The sequence below is a fragment of the Zophobas morio genome, unplaced genomic scaffold, assembly GCF_036711695.1.
Source record: "Zophobas morio isolate AGI-343-1 ecotype UQ-CSIRO unplaced genomic scaffold, CSIRO_AGI_Zmor_V1 ptg000057l, whole genome shotgun sequence".
NCBI lineage: Eukaryota > Metazoa > Arthropoda > Insecta > Coleoptera > Tenebrionidae > Zophobas > Zophobas morio.
In genome coordinates, this window is record NW_026972162.1 from 755,041 (window position 1) to 778,905 (window position 23,865).

Below are 23,865 nucleotides of genomic sequence, written 5' to 3' on the forward strand. Positions count from 1 at the left end.
GTCAAAACGGACGCTAGAAAATATTTTAATTAATAAGTAATTAATAAATGTACTTTCTTTCTTAGAAAAGAAATTATGGGAAAGCTGAGACACTGCATTTTTGCTATATCTGCAGCCATACAGATAGATATTTGTCCACAATTTCCTTCCTAGAGAAAGTCCGTTTTTAACCTTTGTTTTGTAGGTAAATCCGAAACCAAAAAATTAAATTACAGACAAAACAATTTTATTTCAAGGGAGGCCTTCATTAAAGACTTGTAATGTCGATTTGGGTCGCCCCCACTCCACCCGCACACCCCCCTCCCACCTCCAATCTCCCAAGCTCCGAACAAGTGTCCGCTCGAGCTTCCTCCACCTAACACCTAGCGAATACCCAAAGCTCTTCTGCCCACACTCGTTCCGTCAACTGACCCATTCTCTAGATTCCTCCAAAGTTTCCTTTTAGTTCTGTCTCGTCCGTAGCCTCGCACGGTCGCTCGGTTCAACAACACCAACCCGTACACGCGCATCAACATCGCGCTTCCAGCAAGAAATTAACAAGAAGACGTGAGTTTTCATTCGAAATTTAACACGCTATTAGACTTGTGTACGCCACTGCAACACCGCCAAGAACTGTTACTCCAGGTGAGCAATTTCGAAAACAGGTGTTTTGAAACGTCAATTAACTAGTTCATTTATCTGATTAATTTGAAGCGCAGTTTTTGTTCAATTCTGTGTGGTGGTTACAAAACAACAAATAAATAATTAATAAGTATAGTAAACACCCGGCACCGTTTTCGGCGGTCTTCAGCGTCCGCCGCTTTGGCTACCGGATTCCGCTCCGGTTGATTGAACTTGAGATTACGAGCCGAATCCTGGTATTATTTTTCGATGCTTTTTTGTATTGTTGTTATGTAAAAAGTGGCGTCTAGACTAATTCGATCGACCCACGCGTTGTTGGATTGGAATAATGAATGCAAGGCCACACGGTATTGTTCGTTTGAACTGTCATGTTCTTGAATTGTTAATGGGAGTGACGGAACATGCTTTGATTACGACTGGGTGTCAAATCGGATATCGTTAGAGTGTAGTAAATTTCACTGAACGTTGATTCTGTAGCGGCGATGGGTTGTGGTGGAATTTTTGGTGGGGAAATTTCGGGCTGGAGGAAATTCCGAAGGATTTGTGTATTTTTGCCAAGAGGTAGTGATAAAATCGCTACTTATAGTTATTATGCAGAAAACTAATTGTTGCTTTAATTGTTACTATTTCTTAGATATGTCTAATAGCACCAGGTTGCTTCTGGTAATATTTAACAACAAACTTCGTCTTTTAATCACAAACTAATTAACATGTAATGAGAATTATGACGCAAACATTATCTTCATTGATTCTCGGAATTCTCCAGCTAGCGGTCTTATCGATTTTAATGTTAAAACACCTTTAATGGTATACAATGAGGTGCTAAATCGCTTACTGTGTAAGGAAGTTACAAGAATATCTGGTATTATAAATGGAAATGAAAGACAAATTTATTTGGTACGAAATCACGATCATTAAAAGCTTCAAATGAAACATAAATAGTTAAGTAAAAAAAGCTTCCAGTTATATGAGACGAAAGCACGAAGGGTGCGAACCCACATGTCGGGATAAAAGAAGGAATCACTCTTTTGTTGTGTCCAGGTAGGGAGAGCACCCTGTATTAACAATGAGGGTTGTCAGTCTGATCAAAATTGGTGTAAAAATAGTGTGGTTTTTTATTCTTTAATGAAAATACATTTTAACAAAACTGACATCCAAAAACTGTTTCCCACATCATGTAATTTTTCTTTAGTTTTATTTTAAGATGAAATTAGAATGCGTCCAATGGAATTAATGCAAAAGCTCAAATTCGTTTATCAAAAGAGGCCTAAAATTAACAAAATTACTGGTGCTGCTGTTGACAAATAATGCGGTGGTACACCATTTTGCTGAAACCAATGTTGAGAATCACATACATTTATGTCTTATCATTCTCACAGACGCCGAAACGAGAACTAAATCATCACTTAAAAACTCCAAATAAGGATTTTCAGACAGATGGTTGTTGAATTTTATTCAAATAATTTTTTTTTTAAGCAAAAGCTGCAGGTATATTTTACACGGTTGCTACTTATCGGGCAATTAACCCTTTGCGTGTTTTCTCGACGTTTCATGGCTTTGAGTACGAAAAATGGGTCTCACGTTTCCGTCTGTCCGGATTTTTACTAGACAGATAATCCACGAAACTACTGGACAGATTGTTGTCCAATTTTGTATGTATCCATAGTAGGAATATCCTCTGAATATATATTCCTATTCTTGTACGTTATGAATAATTGTTATTGTTTAAACCTTATGGTTCGTTAGTCACATAACATTATTGAAGGTTTTTTTTTAGCAAGCCAAAGTTGAAAATCATTGGCTATTTTTTTGGATACATTTGGTCAATAAATTGCAAAAATGAAAACTAATTTTAGGGAAATTCGTTTATGTTTACAACATGAAAAATTAAAAAAAAAAATCGTGAAATAAGAAATAAGTATTTTTTGCATTAATGGGGTATGATTATGAGATCTCTGTAAGAAAATAGAGGGCGGATGGACGGAGCTAGTACCTGCTAAAATCAGTTTTATCCTAGCAGCTACAAGCCCCAACCAACCACCCACCCTCTCTTTTCTTAGAGGCTATGTCATCTGCCAAAATCATTTTTATTTTTATTTTAGCAGCTACTAGATAGGATAAGACTGATTTTGGCAAATGACATACCCTCTAAGAAAAGAGAGGGTGGGTGGGCGGGGCTAGTAGTTGTTGAGATATAACTGATTTTGACTAATGAAAATCTTTCAATTGAAAAATTTGTATAAAAAAATATCGATATTTCCTTGCAAAAATGTACCATTTTAATCCTGTTTTTTGTTTCTTGTAGTGAAAAAAATATTTTTAACTGTACGGAGTGTTCTGTTTTTAAGCCCGAACACAACACAGTTTTCTTTTTAAATAAAACATCTGACCTCTTTTTAGGTTTGACAACCACGGCTTATTTTTGAAATTACGATGCGACGTTGCCACGTTATTCCAATTTTCTTGAATTTTTTTTTAGCATTAGAAGGGTTCACAAAAAAATCACAGTAGGATTATTTTTAACGTTTGTCCTAAATTTTTGATGGAGAAATAAAGAAAAGTACGCGTTTTATTGTGGTATAAATGTTGTTGTTATTTTTTTTAATATTCTGTGTTGAAATATAAAAAATACAAAATTTAGGTGTTTCTACAATAAATTCAATTTAAGCCTACTCAATTATTTCGGAAATTAAAAAAATGTGTTTCAACGAATTAATGTATTTAATTTTTTTTGTTTTCTTTCTTTTTTGTATTTTCTATTTGAAGTTGATATTTATTGCGATTTTTTCCTTTTTTAAAAAACACATCGACATATTAGAAGAATGAGGACAAAAAATAAAGTAAGATACAGTAATAAAATACAGGATGTTCTATTTGTGAAAACCGAAATATGGATATTTGAAAAATTTTAGATTTTTGTAAACACTCTGTATATTAAAATTTGATTTAGATGATACCACACAAAGCGCATACCTTTATATAGCGATTTTTTTTGTCAACCAAAAAATTTCAAGAAAATTGATAACGTGGCAACGTCGCATCAAAATTTCAAAAGTAAACTGTTGTGGGAAAGCTCGATCAAAATATGTAAAAATATATAGGGTGTTTCATATAAAAACACTAAGGGCCGGTTTATAGAACAGCGAGTTAAATATTTAATCCTCGATTAGTTTAACAGAGAATTAAAATGTGGAATATGATCCTGTGATTGGTTAAAATATGTGCGTTGCCTGGCAACGGACCTCAGTTAAAAGTTAATCGCGAATTAACTTTAACATCGCTTTCTATAAATCGGGTCTAAGTTGTGTATTACGCCTTAAAAGCAGAACACTGTATAGTTAAAAATACTTTTAGAATATAGTCCTCAAAGAACCGTTCAACTTCAGTTTTTGACTTTTTCTTCTGTTTCTAATAATGAAATAATGAGGATCGCGTGCTTAATGAAACCCTGTGTATACATTATTTAATTAAATAATGACCTACGAAAGTTAAGAAATTTGTATTATTTATATACCATAAATTTAATTTTCTTTAATATGTCAAATATTTTAAAGGAACAGTTATTAAAAATTAATAGAACTTAAAATTGCTGTGAACAAAATTGTTTTTTTTCTTTATTGATTTTTTGTTGTTTGTTATAACAATGGAATCAAAAAATTAATTCATAGCTTATCCTAGCAACTTAGCTCCTTTTCAGTAAAGTGCCATTTCCCTAAATTTTATGTAAATAACTACGAATAAAATTTTAAAATGACCAAAAGTACGATTTCTAAAAGTAAAAATTTAATTTTGAAACTTATGGTTTTGATTAATTTTGGGTTATTTTCTGAAGGAGAAATTGAGAAGTCAAAAACTTGAAAAATCGCGAAATCTAAAAATAGAAAAACTGAAAAATCCAAATATCGGGATATGAAACAATCGAAAAATTCGGAATATCGATGAATCGAGAAATTGAGAAATCAAAAAAATTTAAAACTCGAAAAATAAAAAATTTGAAATCGAAATTAAGGATCGAGCAATTGAAACATCAAAAAATCGTAAACTTAGAATAATTATCGAAAAATTGAAAAATCCAAAAATCGGAAAATTCCCAAATGTGAAATATTGAAAAATTCAGAAATCGAAAACTTGAAAAATCGAGAAATCTAAAGATTGAAAATTCGAAAAGTTTAAAAATGGAAAAACCGAGATGTCAAGAAATCGAAACATCAAAACTCGTAAAATCCAAAACAGGTGAAATTTAAAAGATTGAAAATTTGAGAAAACAAATAATTGAAAAGTCTAAACATTTGAAAAATTGAATATCGAAGAATCGAAAAATCTGAAATTTCAGAAACTGAAAAAATTAAAATATCGAAAAATTAAATAATCCCGAAATCGAAACATCAAAAAAATAGAAAAATTCCAAAATTAAAATTTAGGGATCAAAAAGTCGTAAAATTGAAGAATCGAAAAACTAAAAAATCGAGAAATCTGAAAATAGAAAACCTGAAAAATCCAAATATCGGGATATCAAACAATCGAAAAATTGAAGCATCGGAATATCGATGAATCGAGAAATTGAGAAATCAAAAAATTTTAAAAATCGAAAAATCAAAAGTTTTAAATCGAAATTAAGGATCGAGCAATTGAAACATCAAAAAATCGAAAAATTAAAATAAATATCGAAAAATTGAGAAATCCAGATATCGAAAAATTCCCAAAAGTGAAATATTGAAAAATTGTGAAATCGAGAAATCTAAAAATTGAAAATTTGAAAGTTTTAAAAATGGAAAAATCGAGATGTCAAGAAACCGAAACATCAAAAACGGTAAAGTCGAAAAATGTGAAATTTATTATTATTATTATTATTGAAAAATTAAAAATTTGAGAAAACTGAAAAGTCTAAACATTTGAAAAATTGAATATCGAAGAATCGAAAAATCTGAAATTTCAGAAACTGAACAAATTAAAATATCGAAAAATTAAATAATTCCGAAATCGAAACATCAGAAAATAGAAGAATTCCAAAATCTAAAATTTAAGGATCCAAAAGTCGTAAAATTGAAGAATCGAAAAACTGAAAAATCGAGAAATCTAAAAATAGAAAAACTGAAAAATCCCAATGTCGGGATGTCAAACAATCGAAAAATTGAAGCATCGGAATACCGATGAATCGAGAAATTCAGAAATCAACTAATTTTAAAAATCAAAAATTTTAAATCGAAATTAAGGATCGGGCAATGGAAACATCAAAAAATCGAAAAATTAAAATAAATATCGAAAAATTTAAAAATCCAGAAATCGAAATTTTCCCAAAAGTGAAGTAGGTATTGAAAAATTCAGAAATCGAAAACTTGAAAAATCGAGAAATCTAAAAATTGAAAATTCGAAAGTTTTAAAAATGGAAAAACCCAGATGTCAAGAAATCGAAACATCAAAAATGGTAAAATCGAAAAATGTGAAATTTAAAAAATTGAAAATTTAGGAAAACAAATAACTGAAAAGTCTAAACATTCCAAAAATTGAAAAATTGAATATCGAAGAATCGAAAAATCTGAATTTTCAGAAACTGAACAAATCAAAGTATCGAAAAATTAAATAATTCCGAAATGGAAACATCAGAAAATAGAAAAATTCCAAAATCTAAAATTTAAGGATCCAAAAGTCGTAAAATTAAAGAATCGAAAAACTGAAAAATCGAGAAAGCTAAAAATAGAAAAACTGAAAAATCAAATATCGGGATGTCAAAGAATCGAAAAATTGAAGCATCGAAATATCGATGAATCGAGAAATTGAGAAATCAAAAAATTTTAAAAATCGAAAAATCAAACATTTTAAATCGAAATTAAGGATCGGGCAATTGAAACATCAAAAAATCGAAAAATTAAAATAAATATCGAAAAATTGAAAAATCCAGAAATCGAAATTTTCCCAAAAGTGAAATAGGTATTGAAAAATCGAGAAATCGAAAACTAAAAAAATCGAGAAATCTAAAAATTGAAAATTCGAAAGTTTTAAAAATGGAAAAACCGAGATGGCAAGAAATCGAAACATCAAAAATGGTAAAATCGAAAAATGTGAAATTTAAAAAATTGAAAATTTGGGTAAACAAATAACTGAAAAGTCTAAACATTCGAAAAATTGAAAAATTGAATATCGAAGAATCGAAAAATCTAAAATTTCAGAAACTGAGCAAATTAAAATATCGAAAAATTAAATAATCCCGAAATCGAAACATCAAAAAATAGAAAAATTCCAAAATCTAAAATCTAAGGATCAAAAAGTCGTAAAATTGAAGAAAAAAACTGAAAAATCGAGAAATCTAAAAATAGAAAAACTGAAAAATCCAAATATCGGGATGTCAAAGAATCGAAAAATTGAAGCATCGGAATATCGATGAATCGAGAAATTCAGAAATCAAAAAATTTTAAAAATCAAAAATTTTAAATCCAAATTAAGGATCGGGCAATTGAAACATCAAAAAATCGAAAAATTAAAATAAATATCGAAAAATTGAAAAATCCAGAAATCGAAATTTTCCCAAAAGTGAAATAGGTATTGAAAAATTCAGAAATCGAAAACTCGAAAAATCGAGAAATCTAAAAATTGAAAATTCGAAAGTTTAAAATGGAAAAACCGAGATGTCGAGAAATTGAAACATCAAGAATCGAAAAATGTGAAATTTAAAAAATTGAAAATTCGAAAAAACAAAAAACTGAAAAGTCTAATAATAATAATAATGTTTATTAACGGATATACCTTTACATAGAATTATAAACTTACAATTACTTATAAATAAGCAAATATTAAAAAGAAGAGAAAGCAACAAAAACAAAAAACTAACATTCTAAAATACGCTTTAAAGCCGCCTTAAAAGAGTTTGCAGACCTAGATTTGAAAAAGTCAACCTGATCACAATATTTATTGCACGAACTAAGAATAGTATTCATTGGTGAAAATAACAAGTAATTAGTTTTAACCTCTAAACATCCGAAAAATTTGAAATAGCGAAGAATCGAGAAATCGAAAAATCTGAAATTTCAAAAACTGAAAAATTAAAATATCGTAAAATTGAAGAATCGAAAAACTGAAAAATCGAGAAATAGAAAAATTCCAAAGCTGAAATGACGGAAAAATTGGAAAAATCGAAAAGTTAGAAATTCAAAAATTTTAGAAGTTAAAACAAAAAAAAAAAACGATAAATCGAAAACTGAACAAATGGAGAAATCGAGAAGTTTTGGGTTATTTTCTGAAGGATTTCTTTGGATTTTTGTGTATTTTGAGCATAAAGCTGCGTATAATTCATAACCAGAATGTCTTCTATATTTGTAAACCGGAAACTAGATGAAAAATTGGGTTATGATTTTGTTATAACAGTTCACTAGGACTGGTTAATTTGTTAACAAATGCTGCTTTAAATATAAATTAGTACTTCATGCGAGTTAGTGGATTTTGTATGTGATCAAACCAGAAAACGGTTTTTTTTTATCCCCTTTTAACCATTTCTAACCAATTTCATTCGATTTTGTCACATTTTCTGTGTGACAGTCCTCGACAAGTTAAATTTAATACTGGATTTTATGGATTTCTGTGTGACATTACTTAAAAGGATCTTGTCGATTTCCTTAAACCCGCAAGCCTTAAAAATTCGGCGAAACTCCGCTATCTACGCCAAAAACCACCTTCAAACTTCACCGTAAAACCGCAATATCCCCCATAAGCATACATCATACCCAATAATTTGCGCTTAAATCACAAGTTTCACGTTTCCTCATCCATTTACCATATACCGCGGCAACGCCATAAAAGCCCCGAGAGCCTCAATTTAATTACAGCTTAGAAACGCATCGATGATTTTCGTAAATACGATCGGCGTTATTTATTACAGGAGAAGAATCCCAATGACAGACACATAAACAAATCAATGAACTCGCCTTTGTCAACACGATTTTCCAATTACAAAAGCGAACTTTTCGATTAGATAGGTGCGGTTTTTTCTCATGTAAATTTCGATCGTGTTGCCGACATGTTTGTTTGCGCTTTCGATATAATAAAAAAGCAACAGGTGACGTGTGGGCGGGCCCGACGGATCCGTCTGCCCGGAAAAATCCGGCGTGATCGCGTGTAATTCGCTCGTAGGCAACGTGATTTACATTCAATTAAGCACACGATGATGTCCGACGTCCGCGCGCATTTCGAAAAAATTTTCAAGTATCCAGTGGAGTTAAGCTCGGTGTGTGTACAATTTGCGCTTACCTATTATCTATTCACCGAGTATGCATAGCGCATAAACACCCGTTTTTACGGCCACCAAATCATCTCCGAGATTTAGAAAGTAGCCGGCAACACAATAAAACCATCCCATTTACGTCTTCCACGTCGAAACCGATATTCCACCATCCCAAAAGCGACTCCTTCCACTCCCAGCGGTAATTTACGGCGCTCCGGTACCGCACACTTCTTTAGACTTTTTTTGGGCAGCGCGAATCTTCATCTATTAATATTCATCGTGACCAGTTATTAAAATGTCCGGGATCGGATTTATGTAAATAAATAACGTCGGAGCGTAGCGTGTAAAATAATTTTTCTACCGCCCACGTTTTTTGGTTTTCTAATAGAGCTATTAACGCACGCAAATGACGTCACAGCAGTTCGTTAATAGCGGAAAGGCGTTCTTTAATAGATCTGGTGTAATTTAGATCGGTAAGATTGGTAGCAATGACGAGAAATGTCAGGTGAATGTCAGTGGCAAATCTAAACTTAAAATTTCTCACGTTTCCGGACGCGTAACTTCTTCGCAAGACGTTTTAACTAATTTTAAATTACAAAAACTCGAATTGATTCGAATTACAATTGTTGTTGTGAAAATTCGAACCTCAAATATTTCGTGGTTAGTGTCAGACCAACCCATCACCAACCACGACAAAAGTCCCCAGATTAAAAAAAATGCAAATTTCAATTAAATTTTGGGAAAAAACGTGTGCGGTAGAAAAAATAGTATAAATAACTCGTTCATAAGGCCATTGAGGCACTCATCCTTTATATAACTCGCGGCTTCGCCGCTCGTTCTATAAACTTGGATTCGTGCCTCAATATTTGCCTTATGAAACTCGTTCTTTAATATACTATTAGTGCCTCTTGCGTAACGTTCGACAGTAAACCTGAGACAGATATCGGATCCGGGCGGTTTATAGACCACACACGTTCCGGAATCGGACGATCTATTAATCAAAAGTCGAATCCTCTGGAGGCTGATGGATTGGTGAAGTAGGGGATGCTGGGGCGAGATGGCCAAATAAGTCGGTAGTGGGTGTGGGTTCCGCCTTGCCCCGCGTTCCCCTAGACGGTGATGGGTGACCCATTTGCGGTACGACCGAGAACGGTGCATTCTCACGGACGTGTTTATGGTGTTATGGAGATGAGTTCGATCTGGGCTAGAGTAGGCTGGTGATCGAAATCTGGAGTGGATTTTTTTGCGGCGAGAGAGAGTACCGCTGGATTGCGTGGGAGGAGGCGCCAAGATCGAAGAGATGGGATTGGAAAGATGATACCGAAAATAATTAATTATGTTTGTGCGGAGGAATGTACCGCTGGGGGCTCCGTTTGGAAATTTATTCGTTTTCTTTGATCGGAGTAGCGGAATCAGACACGTCAGAGCTTTATCGCTGGGTTGGCGTGTCCAGTCTTTTACGCTTGAAGAACTCGTTCTTTATGTCTTTATTTGTCTCTTGCTACTCTTTTTTTACTAAAATTATCTAATATTTGACGGCTTTATATAAGAACATTTTCGCAGTTAGGGTTGCTACACGTTTTCTCAAGCAAGTCTAGTTTGCACAACGAATGGGTTTGTAGTGGGGAAAAATAAATAAAAAATAGAAAAAATAGGAATACTGAAAATCCAAATATTGGAATATAAAACAATCGAAAAATTTAAACATCGGAATATCGATGAATCAAGAAATTGAGAAATCAAAAAAATTTAAAAAATGAAAACATCAAAAATTTTAAAAATTGAAAAATTGCAAAACTGAAAAATCGAAAGTTCGAGGAATTGAAACCACAAAAAATCGAAAAAGTAAAATAAATATGGAAAAACTGACAAATCCAGAAATTGAAAAATTCCCAAAAGTGAAATGTTGAAAAAATGTGAAATTAAAAAAAAATGGAAAAATCGGACAAAGAAATAACTAAAAAATCTAGAGTTTAAGTATTCGAAAAATAGAAATGTCGAAGAATCGAGAAATCGAAAAATCTGGAATTTCAAAAAATTAAAAATTGAAATATCGTAAAATTCAAAAATCTACAAACTGAAAATCAAAAAATCTAAAAATTCCAAAATCTCATCGGAAAGTTGAAGAATCGACAAACTGAAAAATCGAGAAATTGAAAAATTCTAAAACCGAAATGACGAAAAATTGGAAAAATCGAAAAGGTAGAAATTGAAAAATTTTTAAATTTAAAATAAAAACAAAGATAAATCGAAAAATGAACAACTTGAAAAATCGAGAAATTAAACAATCAAAAATGAAAAACATCAAAATTTCGATAAATCGAGGAGACGAAAAATCGAAAAACTGATGATAATTCTAAAAACAGTCGAAAAATTAAAAAATAGAAATACCAAAGAACTGAAAAAACGAAAACCCTAAAATTTTTAAAAATGAAATGTTGGAAAATTCCAAAACTGAAAATCAAAAAATTTAAAAATTTAAGAAAAAGTGAAGAAACGAAAAACCAAAACTGAAAAATCGAAAAATTGGAGAATTGAAAAACTGAAAAATCGCAACACTAAAAAGTCGAGAAAACGATGTTCGAAGAGAATTCGGAAGGATCCAAAAGCTTCCAATAAGATTTTACAGAATCCGAAAAAATGCGAGAGAATTCGAGGGAAACCGAATAACTCAAAGAAAAGAAGAACGTGAAAAGCAAAAAATCCAAAGAATCGAAATAATTTTGAAAAAATCTGCTAAAATTCGAATAAACTCGGGAATTTGAAAGGTGAATTAACGTATTTCAGCATACTGGAGAATCCCAGGGGATCCGAAAGGACGGGATCCGTAAGAACCCGTGTGAATCCCAGAGAATTCGGGAATGATTAGAGAGAATACGAAAGAATCGAGTCAAATTTCGGGAGAATATGAGAGAATTCGGAAGAATCTGAAGGAATCTGAGTAGGTAAATACTAACGAATTCGGCAAAATTCCTAGAAAATCAGGTAGAATCTGGAAGGATCCGAATGAAACCTGGAGAATTCGAGAAAATCCCGCAAAAATCGGAGAAAATCCGACAGCATCCGAAAGAATACGATAAGAAGGTCAAGGAATACAAGAGTATGTGGAAGAATGCAATTAAATTTCGAGAGGATCGGACAGAATCCGAAAGGATACGAGAGAATTCAAGACAATCCGAAGGAAATCAAAGAACTCAAAGAACAGAAAGAATAGGAAGAACACGAAAGAAGCAAAAAATCCAAAGAACCTAAAGAATTTCGAAATAACCGGAGAAAATTCGAAAAAACTCGAAAATCAGAAAGCTAAATTAAGAGATTTCAACATCTTGGAGAATCCCAGAGGATCTGAAAGAATTACGAAAATCCGTAAGAATCCAGGTGACACCGAGAGAATCCGGGAATAATTACAGAGGATACGAAAGAATCCAGTTAAATTCTGGGAGGATCTGAGAGAATACGGAACAATCTGAAAGAATCCAAAAGAATCCAAGAGAATCTCGAAAGAATCAAAGAAAATCCGACAGAATCCAAAAGGATACAAGAGAATCTAAGACAATCCGGAGGAAACCAAAGAATTTAAAGAATAGGAAGAACGCGAAAGAAGCAAAAAATCCAAAGAACCGAAAGAATTTCGGAATAATCTGAGAAAATTCGAAAAAACTCGAAAATCAGAAAGCTAAATGAAGATATTTCAGTATCCTGGAGAATTCCACAGGATCCGAAAGGATTCGCGAAAATCCGTAAGAATCCGGGTGAATCCGAGAGAATCCGGAAATAATTAGAGAGAATACGATAGAATCCAGTCAAATTCCGGGGGGATGGGAAATAATACGAAACAATTTGAAAGGATCCGAAAAAATACAGACGAATCCAGGAAAATTGCGTGAAAATTGGATAGAATTGGAAGAATCCGAAAGAAATCTAGAGAATCCAAGAAAATTCGACAGTCCGAAAGAATGGAATAAGAATCCCAAGGAATACGAGATAATGTGGAAGAATCCGAAAGGATACAAGAGAATCCAAGACAATCCGAAGGAAACCAAAGAACTCAGAATAGAAAGAATATGAATAACACAAAGAATCAAAAGAATTTCGGAATAACCTAAGAAAATTCGAAAAAATTAATAAATCTGAAAGCTGAATTAAGATATTTCAATATCCTGGAGAGTCCCAGAGAATCCGAAAGAATGCACGAAAATCCGTAAAAATCTGGGTGAAACCGAGAGAATCCGGGAATATTTAGAGAAAATACGAAAGAATCAAGTCAGATTCCGGGAGGATCGGGGAGAATATGGAACAATCTCAAAGAATCCGAGAAAATACTGACGAATCCAGCCAAATTCTTAGAAAAATGGAAGAATCCGAAAGAAACCTAAAGAATCCGAGAGAATCCCGGAAGAATCAGTGAAAATCCGACAGAAGAGTACGATAAGAATCCCAAGGAATACGAGAGAATTGGAAGAATCCAATTAAATTTCGAGAGAATCGAAGAGAATCCGAAGGAAATCAAAGAACTCGAAGAGTAGAAAGAATAGGAAGCACGCGAAATAAGTAAAAAATCCAAAGTACCGAAAGAATTTCGAAATAATCTGAGAAATTTCGAAAAAACTAGAAAATTTGAAAGCTAATTAAGATATTTAAGTATCTTGGAGAATCCTAGAGGATCCGAGAGAATCCGGGAATAATTAAAAGAATAGGAAAAGAATTCCAAGGAATACTAGAGAATATGGAAGAATTCAATTCAATTTCGAAGGGATCGGAGAGAGTCCGAAAGAATCCGAAAGGATATGAAAAAAATAAAAATTGAAAATTCAAAAACCTGAAAATTTGAAACTTCGGAAAATTGGGAAATCCCAAAACTGGGGAATCGAAAATTAAAAAATCGAGAAATCGAAAAGCCAAAAAATCGAGCAATGAGAAACCAAAAAATTGTAATGCAACTCAAAAAACTGGATGTCTGTGATAAAAATTCAACACGGAGTCATAAACCACAGCATCATGACTATAACACTTTTTAACATTTAAATAACATTGATTAGACGAAATAGTAAAATGATATCATCAATTCCAGGGGGGCATGAGCGGATAAATTTTGCATGCTATTCCTAACATACATACCAAATTTGACAACAATCGGTCCGGTAGTTTCGGAGACTATCTATTTACTAGACAGACAGACAGACGGAAACGGATACTTATTTTTCCGTACTATAGGAGTTATGGATGTAGTCTTTATTTTATTTTTATCCTTTATTTCCTTAGCTTTCGCTCGAGAAAGAAAAAAATTTTTTTTCCTGGTCGTTCTAGCCTGTTTCTTCTTTTTCTCGTGCGAAACCCCGCGACCTCCGTAATTACTTGCCACGTCAAAACAGCGCCTCTCTTCAAAAAATCCTTCGGCGCGATTTTCCGGCGTCCCCAGCACGTGTCCATTGTTCTTACAGCTCAATCATCCACATCGACCCGTATGATTGACTGCGGCCGTCAATCACGGCACAGTTTTTAAAACGGCCGCGAACAAGTGTACTTCTCTGTAGTACAGCCGGCGAGAAAGAACGCATTTACCGCACCGCCATGCCATCTCCGTGAACCCAATCGGGCGCGTCTGCAGCCAGCTAAGACAGAATAGGTCCTCGAACGGGGCGCTGCGTAACGGCGAATATGCAAAAATTGCTAATAATTGGTGATCATCGCGGTCCTCATCGTAATAATCCTCCAGATGTTGAAATTTTTATTTTTCTAATAATGACGGATCGCCGAAAGGTCGCGACGGAAATCCTGAAATATGGACGAGCGCTTTCCCAAATGAATTACTTATCGCGATTATTTATATTCATAGGAGTAGTCGAACCGGTCGGGAGAATGTTGTCACGGAAAGAAATCCGAGAAAAAGACAGGACTCCCCTTTAATGCCCATTATGCGCGCCCATAAATCACGCTCGTGGATCGGTACCAAGCCGAATTTATCGATATGTTTGCTCAGCGTATTTACATACCGAATACATCAAAATGCGCGCCGCAATTAAGCCCAAACAAAAACACTCACCACGCGGTGTAAATTACGCGATCTTCCACCAGCTGCCGGTCGCGTTTTTCCTCTCGCGTCTTTATCTTCCGCGATCCGCACGTCTTCGGGCGAATTAATTACTTCCGCGCTTTCTTCCACGACGGCCCGTTATATCAATTTGCCGCAGCCGCCCCATCGCCCGCCCGCCTTCAACGCCGCCGCCCGGCCAATTTCGTATTTAATTACCCGCTCAATGGAACGTAATGAAGTCTTTAAGCGACGCGCAATCGAACTGCAATTTCATGCTGTTTGCACCTCGTGTGAACATCTCGACTCGGTCCGAGGCGTACGCGTGCACACGTACGCCGAGGCGAAACAACGTCGGCCCGAAAACTGCGCCCTGGGGCGCGGAGCGGTTCTCACGGCGCCGCCCGCGAGAGCAATTAGGCATCGGGAAAAATTTCGCTGCCGTTATTCGTCCGTGGAATTTTCTCCGCGCGCGTCGCGGTGTCGTTCACGCAGGGCACAGTTCGCGGACCTATTCTGCTCCGCCGAAAGCGGCGACCCTGTCCCAACAGATGTATCATTACCCTAGCCACGATCTGTATCAAGACTGGCCATTGTTGCGGCATAATGGCGGAGTAATGGCGCTCTGGGACAGTACAATTTATTATTTGCGGGCATAACGGAGGTGAAATGGGCATGCGGACACGACACGACCGTCAGTACCGTCAGGGCCGATCCGTCACGAGGCCCGATTTTTGGAAATCGCTAGCCTTGACCATGGCTCTAAGGCCATCGATTGAATTAGATGGTTCCTAAACGATTACCTGTCGATGATAAATCAGTTATAATTACGTGTCAAGTGTGGGGTCCGTTCACATGTTTGTACCGCCATATATCATGCTTGCACATTAGGAAAACGCTGAGGAATCGTGAGGGCAATTCGTCTTGGCGGCTAACTAGGCGAGGAAAAAAGGTGCCGGGGACGGCCAAAACAAGCAAGGAATAAATACGATGCGGATGTTGGGAGTGCGGAGATCGAGATAAGTGCGGGCGATTTATCAAAACGTGATGACATAATTTCGGAATTTGGAAAAACGATATCGCGGCGGAGAGTGTGTATTTTATTTTTAACAGTTTTATTACATCCGGATCGGTTTCTGGGAGGATTTGTCACTGTCAGGGGGTTTTGTTTTACGTTACTTATCATATTGTACATGGGAGGTCGATTTTTTGCCACGGCTACGGTGATGGGTTTAGGAACGAATGAACAGGTGTGCTGGATGGAACTACCGTGTTGTGGATCTCGGAGGAGGTGGGTTAGGTTTTAACAATATGTTGGCGACGGATCAAATTTCTTGACTGGTTTTGGCGAGTTATTCGATTTTGATACCATATGGTTTGGGTTTAGGTAAGTTTGGTCGTGAAATTTTAGTCCGACAATGCAACAATGTTGAATATTGGTGGTCCCACTTAGAAGGTCAATTTATTGATCGAAATAACAGTTTCGCAAGGAACGTGTAACTTAAAGGTAAATGACAGAGTTCAATCAAAAATTTTCACTAATAGATAAATTTGCATGTCGAATTGATGGAGTAATCGGGTCAAACTTCTTTATTATGCATAATGTAAAAATTGATTGCGAAAAGTACTTATATTTATTTTATGTCGATGGCCAAAAATTTACAATACAGAGAAAACCATGAATATGTAGCTCTTTCAGAAGAATTATGTCAAAGTGTATAAGTAGCCAACAACAAGGTCAAAGCAAAAGAAAATCCAGTAGAAATATTGATGGAATTACCGAAGATGACAAGTCTTCAGCATGCTCCTCTTTTTTAGGAATTTTTCCGAAAAATCTAGTCCTAACGGTGGAAAAAATTGGAATCGATTATCGGGGTGGGTGGGCGGGGCCACTTTTAACTTTGTTTTAAATCTTAGATTCTACCGGTTTTTAAAATAGAATTCAACTCCAATTTTTTAGTAAATAAAATAAGTTAGTGAAGTGTAAAAAGGAGGTGGGCAGGGCCAAGTTTAGTTTTTTTTTAGTCTTGTAGCAAGCAGTAGCCCCGCCCACCCACCCCCTCTTTATTCTGGTGACTAAAGAGTAGTCACTAATATGAAGAAGGGAATAAAATTTAGGAAAAATTAAAATTTTACTAAAAAAGTGTACCTAATCCTAGATTCTATTATTTATCAATATAAAATCCAACTTCGGTCTTAGAGCCAATAAAAACGAGTAATTAAAACGGGAAGATGGGTGGGTGGGCGGTCGGGTCACTTTTCTTGTTTCAAATCAAATTAGATTTTACCGCTTGTCAAACTTGAATTCAATTTCCATTTTACAGTAAATAAAATAAGTCAGTGAAGTGACGAAAGAAAGAAAGAAGGAAGGGGGGTCTAAGTTTAATTTTTTTCTACAGTCTTATAGCAGGCTGCGGCCCCGCCCACCCACCCACTGTTCATTCCAGTGACTACTCTTAATGCTGTTAACTAATGACAACGTTATTATCTCATTAGAATTTTAGACAAATCTGTCAAACCGTTGGTGAGAAAATAGATAAATTGTTCAACAAGGTATTTAGAAAATATTACGCTGATGTTAAATAAAAGCATAACAGACGTGATAATGATGTTTTAAAAGCAAAACCGATGCTCCTCCCGCGCCCACAAGCTCTACCTTAATAATAATTTTATTGGCCCGAAGAAAAATGGCGGCGTTTACAATTCTTGTGTCAAAATAGAATTCAATTCCCATTTTGCAGTAAATAAAATACGTCAGTGAAGTAAAGAAAGGAAATAGCTGGAGCTAAGTTTAGCTTTTCCTACAGTTTTATAAGCAAATAGTAGCCCCACCCACCCACCCCCTGTTCTTTCAAGTGATACTGTTATTTAATGACAACATAATTTTCATATTAAAATCTTAGACAAAGCTGTTATATCGTTGGTGAAAAAATAAATAAATTGTTCAACAGGGTATTTACAAAGTGTTAAATTGATGTTAAGAATCACATTTTAATAGCAAAATTATCTATGCTCCTCCCACTGTCATAAGCTCCACCTTAATAAATCATTTCATTAACCCAAAGAAAGGAACGGCGTCTAAAGTTGTGCCTAATTGTGTCTACTTTTTGTAGATATATATCTATATATTGCCTTTTTTTCTTAATATACATAGTTTTCTTTGAACAACACGATACTCAAAAACATGTTTTTCATTTCTTGTAAAGAAATAAGTATTTTGCAGTTAAGCTCCGCCCCTTTGATTCCCGGCGAATAAAAAAAAATCATCACAATTGAGATAGGGCGGGTGGGCGGGCTGACATTTTGCCTGTTTGTTTTAATATGTGTAGACTCCTTTTCACAACATAAAACTCAAAACATGTTTAAAATGGAAAATTTGGAAATATCGATTTGGCAAGTAGACTCCGCAGAATGTACCAGTTTAACCATGTTTTAAGTTTCTTGTTGTAAAAAAATGGCTATGTATGTTAAGAAAAAAAAGGCAAATTATAAGCCCCGCCCACCCACCCTTTCTCAATTGTGACGAATTTTTTTATTTGTCGTAAGTCGAAGGGTGGAGGTTAATTATGAAATCCTTATTTTTCCAGTAGAAAATACCATGTGAAATATGTTCTTAAGTAATACAAAGAAAACTAATTGTATTAATTAACAAAGAAAATCAAAAGAGATTTTCGATTTTTCAATTTTTTATTTTTGGCGTTTTTAAATTTTGGATTTATCGATTTTACGACTTTTCGGTTTGTTGACTTTTCGATTTTTTTATATTCCTACATCTGGATTTCTCGACTTTTTGATGTTTTGGTTTCTTTGCGTCTTCATTTTCCGATTTGTTGATTTTTTAGTTTTTCGAGTTTTCAAATTTTTTATTTTTCAATTTTTCGGTTGTCTTAATTTTCGATTTTTCGACTTTTCAGCATTTCGATTGTCCGATGCTTGAGTTTTGGGATTTTTGAATTTTTTAGCTTTTCAATTTGTCGTCGATTTTTCAATGTTTCGATTTTCGATTTATCAATTTTTCAATAATTCTGTTTTGGGATTTTTCAATTTCTCGAGTTTTTATTTTCGATTTTTCAAATTCCAGATCTTTCGATTTTAAATTTCCAATTTTTCCATTTTTTGATGCTTCGATTTCACTGGTTTTCGGTTCTTCGATTTTTCTGTTGAATTTATCCAATTTTTTAATTCTAGATTCTTGATTTTAAGTTTTTCCATTTTACGATTTTTCAGTCCTTCGATTTTTCTATTTTCCAATGTCTGGATATCTCGATCTTCCGATTTTTCGACCTCCAGGTTTTACATTTTTCGGTTTTTCAATTTTTTAATTTTAGATTTTTCAGTTTTTCTATTCGATTGTTAAATTTTCCGGTTTTTCAAATTTTGTTGAAAATTGGTCCAAGAATTGGTGGTATTTTGCACATTTTTGTACATTTCAAATGGCGATTTTGGAAGAACCATTGGAGATATCGAAGAAACGAAAGCGGATATGACTTCTGGCGCCCGAAATCTACAAGAAAATGTATTTAGTAAAATTTCGAAAATTTTGTTGAAACTTGGCCCAAAAATTGGTGGTATTTTGCACATTTTTGTACATTTCAAAGGGCGATTTTGGAAGAACCATTGGAGATATCGAAGAAATGAAAGCGGATATGGCTTCTGGGGCCCGAAATCTACAAGAAAGTGTATTTAGTGAAATTTCGAAAATTTTGTTGAAAACTGGTCCAAGAATTGGTGGTATTTTGCACATTTTTGTACATTTCATAGGACGATTTCGATTGAGAAATCTAAAGATCAAAAGATGGAGAAATTGAAAAGTCATGAAGTAGAAACATCGAAAAATTGAGAAATAGTCCAAAATCGAAAAAACAAGAAAATTAAAAGTTGAAAAATTTAAAAGCGGAAAAAAAAAACTGAAAAACTGCTAAATCGAGAAACTGAACAATCAAAATATCGAAACATCCAAATCTAGATAAATCGGGAAATCAAAACATTCAAAAATCGGAAAATTTTAAAAATTATAAACTGAAAAAACCAAAAATTGAAAAACAGAAAATCTAAACCGGGAGGTCGAAAAATTGAAAGATTAAGAAATCGAAACATTTGAAAAATTCGAGAACTTGAAGTAAAAAATTTGAAGTCGAAAAATTGAAAAATCAAAAACCTGAAAATTGAAAAATTTAAATATTTAAAAGTCGTAAAGTTGAAGAGGAAAAAATTGAAAAAACGTAAAACTGGAACATCGGAAAATTGAGAAATCGAAAAATTGAAAAATTAGGAAATTGTAAGATATAAATAACATAAATAATCTGAAAAATCCCAAAACTGAAATTTCGAAAAATTGAAAAATGGAAGAAAACCTGAAGAATGGAAAAACTGAAATATCCAAAAAATTGAAAAATTGAAAAATTAAAAACCTAAAAAATCGAAAAATTGAAAAATTGAGACAATGCAAAATTGAAAAATTGAGACAATGCAAAATCGAAATATTTAAAATTTAAAATACCGAAAAATTGAAAATTCAAAAATCTAAAATTTGAAACCGAAAAACGAAAAATCGAAACTCCAAAATTTAAAGAATCGAAAAATTGAAAAGTCGGGTAATTGAAAAATCGTAACATCGAAAAACTGGAAAATCGAAAACCGAAAATCCGAAAAGTAAAAAACCAAAAAACGTATAAATCGAGAAGTCGAAAAGTCAAAAAATTGGGAAACCGAAATAGGTCAAAATCAAAATATCGTAAAGTTAAAAATTGAAAAATTGATAAATCGAGAAATTGAACAATCAAAACATCAAAACATCCAAATGTCGATAAATCGAGAAATCAAAAAACTTAAAATTTCGAAAAATTGAAAAATTGAAATATTGAGAAATCGATTTATAGAAAGATCGAGAAATCGAAAAGTCATGAAGTACAAAAATGGAAAAATTGAGAAACCGAAATAGGCCAAAATAAAACATCGAAAGGTTATAAATTGAAAAACTGACAAATCGGGAAACTGAACAATTGAACAATCAAACACATCTAAATCACGATAAATCGGGAAATTTGAATTTCCAATTTTTCCATTTTTTGATGCTTCGATTTCACTGTTTTTCGGTTCTTCGATTTTTCTGTTGGATTTATCGAATTTTTTAATTCTAGATTCTTGATTTTAAGTTTTTCCATTTTACAATTTTTCAGTCCTTCGATTTTTCTATTTTCCAATGTCTGGATATCTCGATCTTCCGATTTTTCGACTTCCAGGTTTTACATTTTTCGGTTTTTCAATTTTTCAATTTTTTTATTTTAGATTTTTCAATTTTTCTATTCGATTGTTAAATTTCCCGATTTTTCAAATTTTCTATTTTTCGTTTTTTTTTTTAGAATCAAAATTCTTCAATTTTTTTTAATTTAATTTTTCGTCTTTAGGATATTTCGATTTCGTGATGTTTTCAATTTTCCAATTTTTCTGTTGTTTCGATTTTCCAGATTTTTGGATTTTGTATTAGTTAAGTTTAAACGTAACTATTATTTAAAAAAAAAATGTGGTCCAAGATTCTATTACAATAGACTTATTTAGCTTACATCTTGTAAAACTTTTATGACTTAAGTGGCTTAAGCTAAAACACCCTTATAAGTCAAACTGGCTATGATATAACTGATCTCAGTTCACAGTAGTAATTCTTGGGGTTCGTGTCCATAATTCTTAAATGAGTTTTTTATCAGTATAAAATCCAACTACCGTCTCAGAGCCAATAAAATGAGTGAGCAAAACTATAGAGGGGTGGGTGGGCGGGGCTTGACTTATTGAACAATCAAAATATTGCACAATAAAAAAGAGCTATTAGGAATTATGATTAATGCTAATCAAAACGTAGTTGAATACGGCCTTGTTCGACACCCGCCAAACTGTGACCGAGAGCCCATAATTTATGGTCTTACGAATTAGGGGCTTACACTTCCAGGTTATAAAATTTTATTAATACACTGATCTTTACTATCGCTCAATAAAAGTTTATACGTTTTTAAATTTTTTTCTACGACCTATAAAAGCTTCGTGTACGTACACTTGTCAGTCGCTGCAACCGAGAATCCCAAGATTTCTCTCAAATCGTAAAAACGTAACCTGTTGCGGCTCGGCGTCGTCTCGTACCACTACACATGTGTCAGTGCTACTAACAGGTGGGTTGTCGTCAGATGCCGCCCGCAATATATCTGTCATACCTGGCAATTTGCCAGTCCTCAAGCCGTCGACCGGATCCTCCGGGCCCCATTTTTCTCGTCCGGTTCGGCGGCGTCCCGCGCCTCCACCCAACCCAAAATCCGTAATTAGAGGTGACTCGAATATTAATTCACGCGATGAGATGGTCATTAAACAGATAAGATCTAACGTAAATATTACGAGAGTTTCGGCTTCCACGATTCCTCCGTCATTAATAATGATAGATGCTGATAACGCCCGGTATAAATTACGAATAAATTATTTCCGAACGTATTCATCCTGAGCGTTTTATTTATTTTATGGGTTTCATTAAAAGTCCTAAAACAAATTTTTATTGCCCGCTCTTTTATGCGTTCGACTTAGTCGGATGCGAGTGAATAAATTTGCGCTTATTTTTCGGCGAACGCGCCGAGATTTACTATAATTACGGGAAAACGTCGAGAGGATTCAGATCTGGTGACCCGAGAGGTCGTTAACGTCGGACTACCTAGTACGGATCGCGTTTTTTTATAGTGTGCCGCAGCGCGATGGCCGTGGTCCGCATTTTTTATTCAAATTAGGATGATGGGCTTTGGCGAAAAATTGGAACTGCACGTGGCGGATTGACTTGCTAATTCGCTGGAGGTAATTTATGGTTGTGTACGGTGTATTGTGGGCGGTGATGTGTGCTATTAGTGACACAATGAAGTTGACGAATGGCCAAATCCGGCTCACAAAAAGCATAAATTATGCTTTAAAAATGTACATGGGCTTATAAAAAGCGGAGGATTAACGGATTCGCGTTATAGCTTGATGATTTGGGAGATTCACACCTCTCTGCGGGTTTAATGTTGGTGCTAATTGCTTAGTTATGAGTTATATTTTATTATTATTTATTGCTGCCGTAAAGAAGGTAGCTTATGCTCACCTTGTACACCCACAAACTGACAAATACTACGTTTTTTAAGTTTCCAGTATTTTCTCTCCGGTAAAACAGGCGAAATTTATTTTACATATAATTTAATGAAATGTTTAAAATAGATTGTGAACAGAAGCAAACACGTACCATCAAACGGTTCATAAACAATTAATAATATATAATTTAAATATTCGTGAACACTGAACACACGTAAGGAAAAGAGTTTACTTACTTACAAAATATGTAACACGTCATTAAAAAAAGTTTTGATAAAGTAAAAATAAGACAAAATTACCGATCAAAATAGCCTTAATAAAAGATAAAAAAAATGTAAAAAAACGACATCTAATTTAAAATTAATGCAAAATTCTAACCTTAGGGTTCCTCTTCTGCTACAATTTAGCGAATCCCCTCATCTTCATTTACGAACCTACTGAAATAAAAAAACACATGAAATTTTTGTGTACACAAAGAAAAATACCATCAAAATAACATCAACTTTGTAAGTGGATAATATTTATAAATTACTAATCAGAAAAAGTTTTGAAATCACATTATAAATTCTAAGCAAAATTTTACATTCACATCACGCGATTCTTGGTGAAGATGAACGGAAAAAAATCTATGTAACAGACTCAAAATATACCAAAAATAAAGAGAATATTTGCCCAAAAATTCCTTAAAAAACGAGTAAACGGAAACGGAAAATCCATATTTTCAGTCCATAAACTGAGAATTCTCCAGAAAACAATAAGTGAAAGTTTCATAAAAATAATCCTGCTACACTACGTTTGGAAATTACAAACATTCTAAAATTAATTTAACCGAAAAAAATGTTTTCAAAACAATTTTGAAATTCAAATGTTTCACAAAATAATAACTATAATAAAATTGTAATGAATA

At 33.8% G+C, this 23,865-nt stretch overlaps 1 protein-coding gene across 1 annotated transcript in view; it reads left to right on the forward strand.

The window, feature by feature from the left end:
- Positions 1–369: 369 nt before the first annotated feature.
- LOC135143008 (protein N-terminal asparagine amidohydrolase) overlaps positions 370–23,865 on the forward strand; it is a 74,784-nt gene continuing 51,288 nt past the window's right edge. The window contains exon 1 of the mRNA XM_064074833.1: positions 370–624. The gene's annotated coding sequence lies outside the window, so the exon portion shown is untranslated. The remainder of the gene's footprint in view (positions 625–23,865) is intronic.